The sequence below is a fragment of the Physeter macrocephalus genome, chromosome 11, assembly GCF_002837175.3.
Source record: "Physeter macrocephalus isolate SW-GA chromosome 11, ASM283717v5, whole genome shotgun sequence".
In the NCBI taxonomy this organism is placed as follows: domain Eukaryota; kingdom Metazoa; phylum Chordata; class Mammalia; order Artiodactyla; family Physeteridae; genus Physeter; species Physeter macrocephalus.
Window position 1 is genome coordinate 6393144 of NC_041224.1, and position 10713 is coordinate 6403856.

At 42.6% G+C, this 10713-nt stretch overlaps 1 long non-coding RNA gene across 1 annotated transcript in view; it reads left to right on the forward strand.

The window, feature by feature from the left end:
• Window positions 1–10458, forward strand: part of LOC102988755 (uncharacterized) — a 17983-nt gene extending 7525 nt beyond the window's left edge. The window contains exons 2-3 of the long non-coding RNA XR_447449.2: window positions 8045–8118; window positions 10329–10458. This is a non-coding gene — a long non-coding RNA (uncharacterized lncRNA). The remainder of the gene's footprint in view (window positions 1–8044; window positions 8119–10328) is intronic.
• The last annotated feature ends 255 nt before the right edge of the window (window positions 10459–10713 follow it).

Sequence of the window (10713 nt, forward strand, 5' to 3'; positions counted from 1 at the left end):
GTCCTACAGAGTGAAGTAAGCCAGAAAGAGAAAAGCAAATATCGTATATTAACGCATGTATATGGAACCTAGAAAAATGGTACAGATGAACCGGTTTGCGAGGCAGAAATAGAGACACAGATGTGGAGAACAAACATATGGACACCAACGGGGGAAAGCAGGGTGCAGGGGCGTGGTGAGGTGGTGGTGTGATGAACTGGGAGACGGGGATTGACGTGTATACACTAATACGTATAAAATAGATAATTAATAAGAACCTGCTGTATAAAAAATAAAAACCAAATTGAGAAAAGTAGAAAGGCCATTTGGGATTTGACTTCTTGATGAAAATCTACCTTCTGATTTGATTCTCTGCTGAGTTTGTTCTCTGGGCATGGAGAGCAGAAAAAATTCTATCTAATCACAATTTTTGTTCCTAGTTGATCCCAAGTGACAGCAGAAGAGAGTTCTCTGCCCCAGACTAGGACCCTGTGCGGACACTTCTCTTAGATGCATGTGGTTCTGGGTCTAAAAAACTAGCATAGGGCTTCTTTAAGCATCTTTATCAAGAGATGCTTGTGCTATAAATTAACACAACATTGTAATCAACTATACTTCAATTAAAAAAAAAAAGAGAGAGAGACGCTTGTTCTTGCTGGCTCTGGAGGTGTAAAACAGTATCAAGTCGGACTTTCTGGTAATGACATTAGTATTCTAATATCTGATATGACAGATTCCAAAGGGCTGCAAAAATACCGTCTAAAAAAGCCAACCAAATCGCTCTAAAGCTTTAAAAATAAACATTTGTGCTTCAATTATGGGTAAAGGCCTGGGAAAGAGGAAAAGAATCTGCAGAAGCATTTAAATGAAAGCCGTTTGTCCACCTCGAATCACATTCTTAGACCAGTGGCTTGCGCTGGTGGGGTTCTTCAACTCCTTGTCATTTTGCAACAATAATAGCTTTTTAAAGACTTTATGAATTGTGATTAGAGTTTAATGCTGTAGTCCAACACTCCCTTTAAAAAGATATGTAGTCAGTGAATCATTCTTTATAACAAAGAGCCTGGGAAAAATTAAGGAAGGTCACACAGGAATTTGTGGAATTGGTAACCAATCAGAAATCCTGAGATAAAAAGTTCCCATTCGGTCTGACCTAGAGAACATTTTGGAAATTTAGTAAACCTGGAGCAAAGTAATTTGAAATCCCCCAGTAATAAATAAAATGGTTAAATTCCACTCATTCCTGCAACTGCTCAGAGCTGATGGCTGCGTCTTATCTGGGAACACAACCTCCAACCCTTGAAATCCCTGATGGGATCTGCCTGCCCTGGGACGCAGCCGGCAGTGGGAAAGGGAGAAATTTCCCAAGTGCCTTATCTTTTACGATTAGTGCTTTCCACCAAAGCTGTCATCTTTTACTGCCATCCAAACTGGAAATTAAGGAGCAGGGCCTCCCAGATGGCAGGGGCTACGGATGCAGGCAATAAATATATGAGTGAAATAAAAACAGACACAAAAGACCAAATTAAAACAACCACCTGAAATGCACAGCTTCCACTCCCAACAACTCTCTCTCAATTGATGACAGGCTTATTAATTCAGAGGTAACTTGTCCAAGGTTTGAGTTTCCTTTAAAGAGCCTAAATATATACTAATATATATTTTAAAACTAAGAACATCTGATCTATGGTAAATAACATTTAAATATGTAAATAAAGTAATTTTCTTTTTTTTCTCACCCACACATCTCACTTTATTCCAATCTGAATAAGGAAGAGGAGTTAAAAGAAAAACCAGAAACATCTGTATTTTAAATATATTCAACAATTGCTTTAGACAAAACTTGAGCCTTTAAATCCTAAAAAGCAATCCCATATTCTAACGTAACTGATTTTTATTTACTTAAAAAAATCAAATCTATTAGTATATAAATGGAATTCATCTGTGAAAAACTGTTTCTAATATTTTTAAAGTTATACTCCATTCATAGTTATTGTAAAATATTGGCTATATTCCCCGCGTGGTACAATATATCCTTGAACAAAGTAATTTTCAGACACAACTACATTTTCTGATCATACTAAATCAACAGCATAACAAGAACTCCACTGCCTGCCATGCTGTTATTGTGACCTATAGGTAAGATTTCTCTTTCCTGTTAGGAAAATGGTGGAAAGCTTGTCCCCAAGAGACAATGGCTGCTTTCTGTGCCCCAAACGAATTTCATTTGACTGCATGTTCCTCTGTCCGTCCATGCCCTCTCTAACTGGACAAAGAGGAGCTGGGAAGAACAGTGAATTATGAGGTCTGGTTTGTATTCATTTATCAAGTATTAACAAGTGCTAAATCTGCCACTTCTTTCTGTATTAGTCTCTTCTGCCCTTTTCCCCCAGTGAAGTTAATCACAAAACATCCTTTTCATCGTTAGACCTAAGAGAAATGCCTGACAAAAATGCAATTCCTTTTATCATAAACAGAGGCACACAGTGCTAATAAACACAAGATTTATGGTTTGGGTTGCACATTACATTCCATTGATTTTGAGGATGTGTGGTTTTACTGGGAACCGATGGCTTTCAACGTTGCGGTCCTGGGTTCCCGGAGCTTGTAGCCTGTGCGGATGCTCACAGGATGAGCGTGCAGTGGTGCTCGGGCAGCAGGGCCCGTGGGCACCTGGCCTCCATAAGCACGGTCAACACATTTACAAATGGTCTTTGATGGGTACGTTCACAGATGCCCAGGGATAACCAGAATTTGATGTGCTAGAAGCTCCCATGCGCTGCGCTTTCTCCGTTGCCCGTTCGCACCCTCTCTGCATTTCTGTGCTCTCTGTGCCTGAAAGCTGATCTCTGCAGGTGGCATCGTCCGTCCGGGGCATCTGCTGCCCTTTGACTTCCTTGGGGTTTCGGCACACAGACGGCAAGGTGTCTGCTCTCCTCCCCGGCTCCCAGGCGGAGATCCTACAGCACCTGCTGGGTTTAGGCTCAGAGGTGGCCGTGGGTTCCCACTGATGCCCAGAGAGGCTTCACCGCCCCTTGTTAGGTTCTCTGCCCAAATCTTTGGATAAGGTCCTTCCATTAAACTCTTTGTAGGCACAGTTTTCCAGTGTCACCTTTTTCTGGCACATACATGTAGCTGTGTAGGTCACGGGGAATAGCTATACTTTAAAAAAAAAATTAAAAATAAGTGAATCAGACTTTTCATTCATTCATCTGATATCTATATATGATCTAATAAGAATAGAAAAAAATTTTAATTGGTACTTCCTCCCCGCCCCCCTTGGTGCAATGTATTGTGCAATATTGAAATATGAGAGTGATTAATAAAGGCTAATAATATCCCGTATTGAGTACTTGGGTGCCAAATGTTTTCCATATATGATCTCACTTAATCCTTATTACTACTCCAGAAAGCGAGTGTTATTAGCCCCACTTTTCCAGACCAGGAAACCGGGTCACAGGAGTGTGAAGAAACTTGCCCGAGATCCCCCAGCTGGCCATCTGCCAGGCACTAGAGCCTCTGTTCTTTTCTCCACGTGCAGATACTCACCTTCCTTGCTTCTACTCTGCTTCACCCTTGCTGGATTTCCTTCTCTGTCTCCTATCGCATTTTTTCTTCTCTCTACTCTGTAACTTCACCCGGTCACCTTCTCCTGGCTTTTCTCTTTTGCTTTCTTGTGAGCCGTAGTATCTCCTTCAGTGCCACACAGAGTGGAATAACAACAACCAATTGCTTTAAGAGTGAGATGTAGCCATTAGAAATTATGTTTATGGTAAGTTCTTATTTTTTTTAAATTGAGGTTCAGTTGATGTACGATATTATATAAGTTTCAGGTGTACAACAGAGTGATTCACAATTTTTAAAGATTATATTCCATTTATAGTTATTATAAAATATTGGCTGTATCCCCCATGTTGTACAATATATCCTTGTAGCTTGTTTTATACCTAATAGTTGTTAGCCCTTAATTGCCTCTCTCGTCTTGCCCCTCACCCCCTTCCCCACTGGTAACCGCTAATTTGTTCTCTATAGCTGTGAGCCTGCTTCTTTTTTGTTGTATTCACTAGTTAGTTTTATTTTTTAATTCCATATATATGTGATATCATACAGTATTTGTCTTTCTCTGTCTGATGGGAGTTCTTAATGATATGGAAAAGCTGGATGATGAACTCACCCAGGCAGCACCCACGTTGTTCACTGTGTTTCCCAGCACCTAGCTCAGAGCAGGCACTCAGCAGACATTCTATACCCCTCGGTTTAAGGAATGCAATATTAAGCTTAGAAAGCCAGATACACAGCCCATACAGCACAATCCCAGGAAGAAATCACGTGTGAAGGGTGAAGACTGGGTGGATATGGGCCCATACAGGATCAGTAGTTGCTTTGAGATCATGGCTTGTCAGGTGTTTATCTGCGTCTTTAGACTTTCCTGTATTTTCCAAATGTTTCACACTGGCCACGTGTTATTTTTTAGATAAAAGAGTAATCAAGACAAAGCAAAAGGGTTCCATATAACTGGGTAATGGGCTCTGGTTCTCCTGGTGTGGCTGGACTCTGCCCATGACCTGCACCTGATGTCCAGCCTTCCTGTGGTGTCATAGGCACTGCACCTCAAAAGGCTGTGCAGTTATCTCATCTGACGCAGAACTGTGAGTGGCATCAACGACAGGCAGAGCGTCTGGGGAGACCTAAGCTATGACCTCCGGTCACTGTGTTCCTGGTCGAGAGCTCTCTCCATTTCTCTTTGCAGCTACCTACAAACCTAGAAGAATCATTTTCAAAGTTTGATGTCGAGCATTTTTATTTCAACAAGTGTTTGACTGTGATTTCCATTCTTGAGATCAGGCACTACTGAAAAGACACGGAAGTGTCTGGTCTCCAAAGGACTGAACTAAAAGAGGCCACTTCCTATCCTGACGGTTCCAGAGACAGTTGTCAATGATTCTGGCTCATGACAGGACTCTTATTTCTTCAGGCTGCTGGAGGAGTATAGCTCCTGGCTGCAGGCAGAAAGGGAGGAAGTGGCATGAGGTCTGCAAAGAGGGTATCTGGACCCCAAATCCCAAATTCTCTTGCCTTGGCTTCTTATCCTCAGAAGCCTCTCTGCAAAGGATGTCACTGCTTTGAGCTAGTCTAGTGTGGCTGGAAATAAGTTGGTCTACTTGCCACATCTGTTACAAACAGGAAGATTTGGTTAAGCACGTACATAGCTCTTGAAATTTGAATACCATCAGTTGCATCACTTTAAGAAGAATTTTATCTTTTAGAGAGAAGGATCGCACAATTTAGAAGCAATTGTCTGTCGCAAGACCCTGGCGTTGGATGTCCATTTCCCAGGATGCGTTCTGGGCACAGGGACTGTAGGAGCTAGAGGTGGACGACCCAAGCTTGATTCAGAAGACTTCAGGCCAAAAGCATCTTGGAAACTAAATGCAGGGATAGTGGAGTTACGTCCAGAGGCCAATGGCACCTGAAATTTCATGGAATTGAAAGAAATGGGCCCTCTGCTCTTAATCAAAAAGCTAGCTCTCTCTGGTCAGGAACGGAAGAGATCTTATGAGCCAGGTCTGATGTGTCTCTAAAGCGGGTGGTTGTTTTCCTCCTGGAGACTCTCTTCCTATTTCCTTTTCCTCCTGGGGGTGCCTTTCTCACTATCTGACCCTTGCTATTCCAGATACCATGAAAGTGCTATAGATATTTGGAAGGGGAAGGCGGGAGTAGCCACCTTAAGGAATGAACAGTGTGTGGTTTACTGAAATTGATTTAACTGGCTTTATTAGTTTCTAGAGTCTCCTGAGGGTAGAGATCATTTTTAAAATTTATATGTTTAGTCTCTCCTAGTGTTGCTATAAACAAGTCTGCTTAAAGGAAAGAAAATGAACATACTTCTTGTTTCCTTGCAGTGTAGTTTTTTTTAAGCTAATACATGTCACCTTGCCTCTTTTAGTGAAGCTTGTTATTCAAGTTACAACATAGTTTTTAAATCTGGAAATATCTGTCAAGAGAAATGAACTGAATTGGACAAGCAATTAATTTTAAGTAAGTTTAGAAAAAAAAAAAACAAAACCTTGGTGGTTTGGTTGACTGCATTTACTATGATTCGGGGTTTGAACATTAATTCTACTCCGGTAGGTTCAGTCCGATAGATATTTACATAGTCCGTCCTACATGCAGGAATGGTGCAGCCGCGGTGGAGAACAGAGATAAGAAGGACAAAGTCTTTGCCCTCAGGTGCTCACAGCCTAGCGGCTTCTAGAACTTTCGATTTGCGACGGGAACGTTTTCTCACCAGATCAGCATGCGCTCCTGCAACACATGCAGTCATCTTTATACAATCCAGGATGTCCGTCATCATTCACGGCATAAATGCTCATTAAACCCATGGTCCATCCCGAGCTCCAGACTCACGTCTCTACTGCCTGCCTGGCATCCGCCCTTGGTTTCCGTGCCTGGAACCGAACTGCTTCTCTCACCCACAATTTCCATTCCTCCCCGCATTTTGCCCATCACGTTAAACAGCCACTCCACCGCCCGGGGTTTCAGGCCCCAGCGCTGGCGTCCCCCCGCGTGGCCTCCCTTCCCTTCCTTTCCTGTGGCCTTGCCGACACGCGTTCCTGCGCCCTCACCCACCCCCGGCACGCGGCTCTCAACGCAGCCACCAGAGTGAGCCTTTCAAGAAGTCAGATCATGACATCCGCTCCCGTGGCCCCTGCTATCTCACCTAAGATAAAAGCCAGTCTCCCTCCAACGTCCTTTCAATGACCCCTGAGTCCCCGCGTGGTCTGGTCCCCTCAGCCCCCCGGGGCCCATCTCCTGCTAGCTTCCCCCTTCCTCCCTTGGTCTCCTTGCTGCCCCTTGGAAACACCAAACCAGCCCCCAGCCTTTACGCTTGCTGTTCCCTCTGTCTGGAATGTTCCTTCCCTGCATGAGTGCCTGGGTCACTCTCCTCCTTAGCTCTGGCTTAAATGTCACCCCACAAGTAAGACCTTCCCTAAACAACCCATAGAAACAGCACCCCTACTCCTAGCCTCCTGCCCCCGATCTCCCTTATTCTAGTTTATTTTTCTCCCGTAGAGCTTTATAGGCTGATATACGGTACGTTTCCTTGTTTATCTGCAAGTTGTCTGTCTACCTTCCTCTCCACCGTCCCAGCCCCCGACTTGAATACAGGGGCAGGGTCTCTGTCTTACCTGCTTCTCTGTCTCCCACACCTAAGCAGGACCTAGCATGTCAGATATAATGCCCAGTCCCGGGTAGCAGAAAATGTAGAGCTTGGGCTGACCCTTCACACCTCCAGAACTCACAAGTTCTACTTTGATGGAGTCCACGAGATGGGTCTGTTTTCTAATCTTTCGTTCCATTCATAGCAAATGGAATTTTAGCTTCTGCTAATTTGGGAGTGTCATTTTCTCAGAGGCTATTTTGACAAGTAAAAAAATCACAAAGTCTAGTTAAATAACATAACACTTTGTGCCTTCATCTTCCAAGTGTCTGCCCCCAACTTAATCTGCCTTAAAGTCATAAAGGTGATGTGAGCACAAAACAATGAATTAGATAACGGTGGCTTTTTATACAGTTAGACATTATTAAAATAAGTATTATTATTTTAAAAATCTAAGGTTTTATTCAATAGCAAGCTGAATCTCTTTTGTTCAAAACTCCTCAATAATCTTCTGTTTTTAATTCTTGGAAAAATAAATAAATAAAATAAAATAAGTTTCATTAAAGCTGGATCTTCTTTCAAGCTCACGATGGTGTGAAATAGCAGTCCTGAGTTCAGACTCTGGAGTCGAATGCATTCCAGTCCCCTGTCTGTCCCATGGAGCAATGGCAGGCTGGACAAACAGACCCATCCACACCTCAGGTTTTTCATCCCTTCATCGGGAGTAGTAATAATGGTACTAAACTCACTGTGTTATCACAAGGATTAAATGAGGTAATGGGTATAAAGTCCTTAGCACGACTCTTAGTTATCACTCAGTAAACCTCCCTTGTTTTCTTTGGTTTCCAACTCACATTATCTCATGTTTTTAAAATGTGGGCTTCCCTATCTTTTTCCAAATAGGACTTGGGGTGCTGTGGCTGACAACAGAAAAGATAAAGCTACATGACGAAGAGAAGCTGGAAAACAACATCAAGGTAAGAGCGGATTCCAATACTCTAAGTGAGGTGGTCCATCGGATTACTTTGATTGAGCTTCAAATTAGATTGTGGACTTGCTGGCATCCCAGACTCCAGAGTTTCATAACTCTCTTTATTGGGAGGGAAAAAGGGTACCAGCTCCTTAGGATGAGACAGATTTTCCTGACACCAAATTGCGAGAAGAACTTTTAAATTAGAATTTTATATGGAGACTGGTGGTACAATGGGAATTGATTTTGATTCCATCCTATTTTATAGTAAATGGGGTTGAGGATTCCTTCAAGCTGTTTCTGATGGGTGTGATGTGGCCTGAATAAATGGTTGAATTCTGGCATCAAGAATGAAGCAGAAAGACCAAAATATTATTTTTATTACTGATAAATATCATACTGGAGAATGTGGCTCTTACCTGTATACAAGCTGGGTTCCTAGTACTGAACCCCCAAACCTGAGAGGTTTATCTAACCGGTTGTAGGCAAGGCTGGTCCACCATCAACCTCACGTGTGCAGGGACCTGTCCCTGTGAGACATCCACAGGGGCGGCGTGGAATGTCTGCTTTCTGTATGCAGGGTCACGTCCACGAGCAGAGAAAGGGTTGGGTTACACCTAGCATTCTGCTAGGTGGGTTGGGGTGCGTAGCTCGTGTTTTTCTTCCCAGGGGTACTATGTACCATCTCACACAGTGGTTTCTGCACTATTTCATAGGAAACAGCTTTATATAATTTTCAGAACTTGTATAAATATTCAGTTGCATCCCTATGCATTCAGAGATTCCAGGTTTGGGCAGAAAGGTCTTTTTTTCCCAAAAGAGATTATCCGTCATTTATTTTATTTTTAGCCAATCCTTGAAAAAATTAAATATGGCTTATGAAAATGTATCAGTGGTAGAATGAAAACGTAAAGTATAAGTATGTGACAAAGAAGACCCAAGGATGGGGGTGGGAGGGTAGGTACTTGCAGTGGAGCTGAAGCTCCAGGCTGCAGCCACATCCAGCCTTGGTGTGATGGAGGTGGAGGTGGGTCTCAGGCCTTTGGAATCTCTGACTCTAAGCGTCATGGTCTCTGCTGTGCTTGCCTGAGTGCTTTGACTGCAAAATATACCTTTGGTAATCAAAAGTGATGAAGTGATGGCATTTGGAGAACACAAGTAAAACAGTAATTTTAAGTGTGTCCTAATTAACAGTTGGCCATTATTTCAGGCAGTAATGGAGTCACTTTAAAGATCACGACACGTTCTTTCCCATAAAATGTTTCCTTAGGACATGGAAGACATTTTTCTTTCTTTAGTAGGCAGTTATGCAAGCAATTAATCTAAAAGAGTTTTAAATCATTCGGTCAAAAATAATAGGGAATTGGAACTCAAATGTTTCACACAACTTGAAAGTATATTGTCCATCTAGAGCTTAACCCAGTTCATCTTGATTCTCTGGCTAGAGTTAAAATATAGGTTTTGCAAGAGCTTTCGTATTCATATTCATAGTCAAATTTCATACAGACTATAGCATCCCCTCAGTATCAATGACTAAATATAGGTGAGTGAAGAACAGAGCAATCTCAGCTTTAAGGCAGATTTATCCATGAAATGATAAGATATGAAAGTAACTCTTCACGAAAGCCTCTTGCTCCTTGATTAGAAATATTAAAGAAACTATTGGATTTTTTAAAAAGGGGGACAGACAACCAACAACGATTTGTACTCTGTGTCTGTCTTTCTTCACCCTTCCCATCCTTCCAAGCTTCACGTTACCTACGAACGTGATGAGATGCCTTCCCCATATTCACTCAGGTCACTGGGAACAGAGCTAAATAGGATCAGGCTGAGAACTGAGAATATCCCTCTAAAGAAATTATTGTGCAAGAGGACAGCAACGAGCATTCTTCTCATCCTTAAAGCTTTCAGTCCATAAGTCTGTGTCTTTTCTAGAGAAGAGCAGGAAACATACGCATTGTCACGTGCCTTGGGGAAGGTCGGGTTCCCTGTGTTCACCCCTTCCCCCCTCCCCTGACCGTCTGTCTAATAAGCTTGACCGAAGCGGAAGTTAAAGTGGTTGGACTTGACCCATCCTTCGTGAACTGTACCTCATTCCTCTTCGTTTTCCGAGAGTCACCCTCTCCTTCAAGAATTTCCCTAGAATCCTGCCTTGACTGTCTAGGTTGTAGACAACCTCAAATCTGAGTTCTAATTCTTTTTTTTTTTTTTTTGTAGGATGAGAAAGTGCAGTTTGTCAATACGTTGGATTTCAGTGACTCTCTATTTGACCTTTGGCGACCCTAACCGGGATCCGTTCAGACTCCCTATGAATTGACCCCCCCCCAGTATTTTATTATTCAAGGACATTTAAGGTTTTCCCAACTTGGTTATGACAAAAGCAGAAACACACACACACACACACACACACACACTCACACACACACACACACACACACACCCGGGGTAAGATATGATAGTCGAACACATTTTTTCTATGTATTTTTATATTGTCTTTCCCTCCCTCATTCTTATGCAAGACTTTCCCCCCTTTCTTTCCTTACCTCGGTCCCCCCAGGAACTTTCGGAATCTCAAACTTCCACACCTGTTTCAAACCTTCAC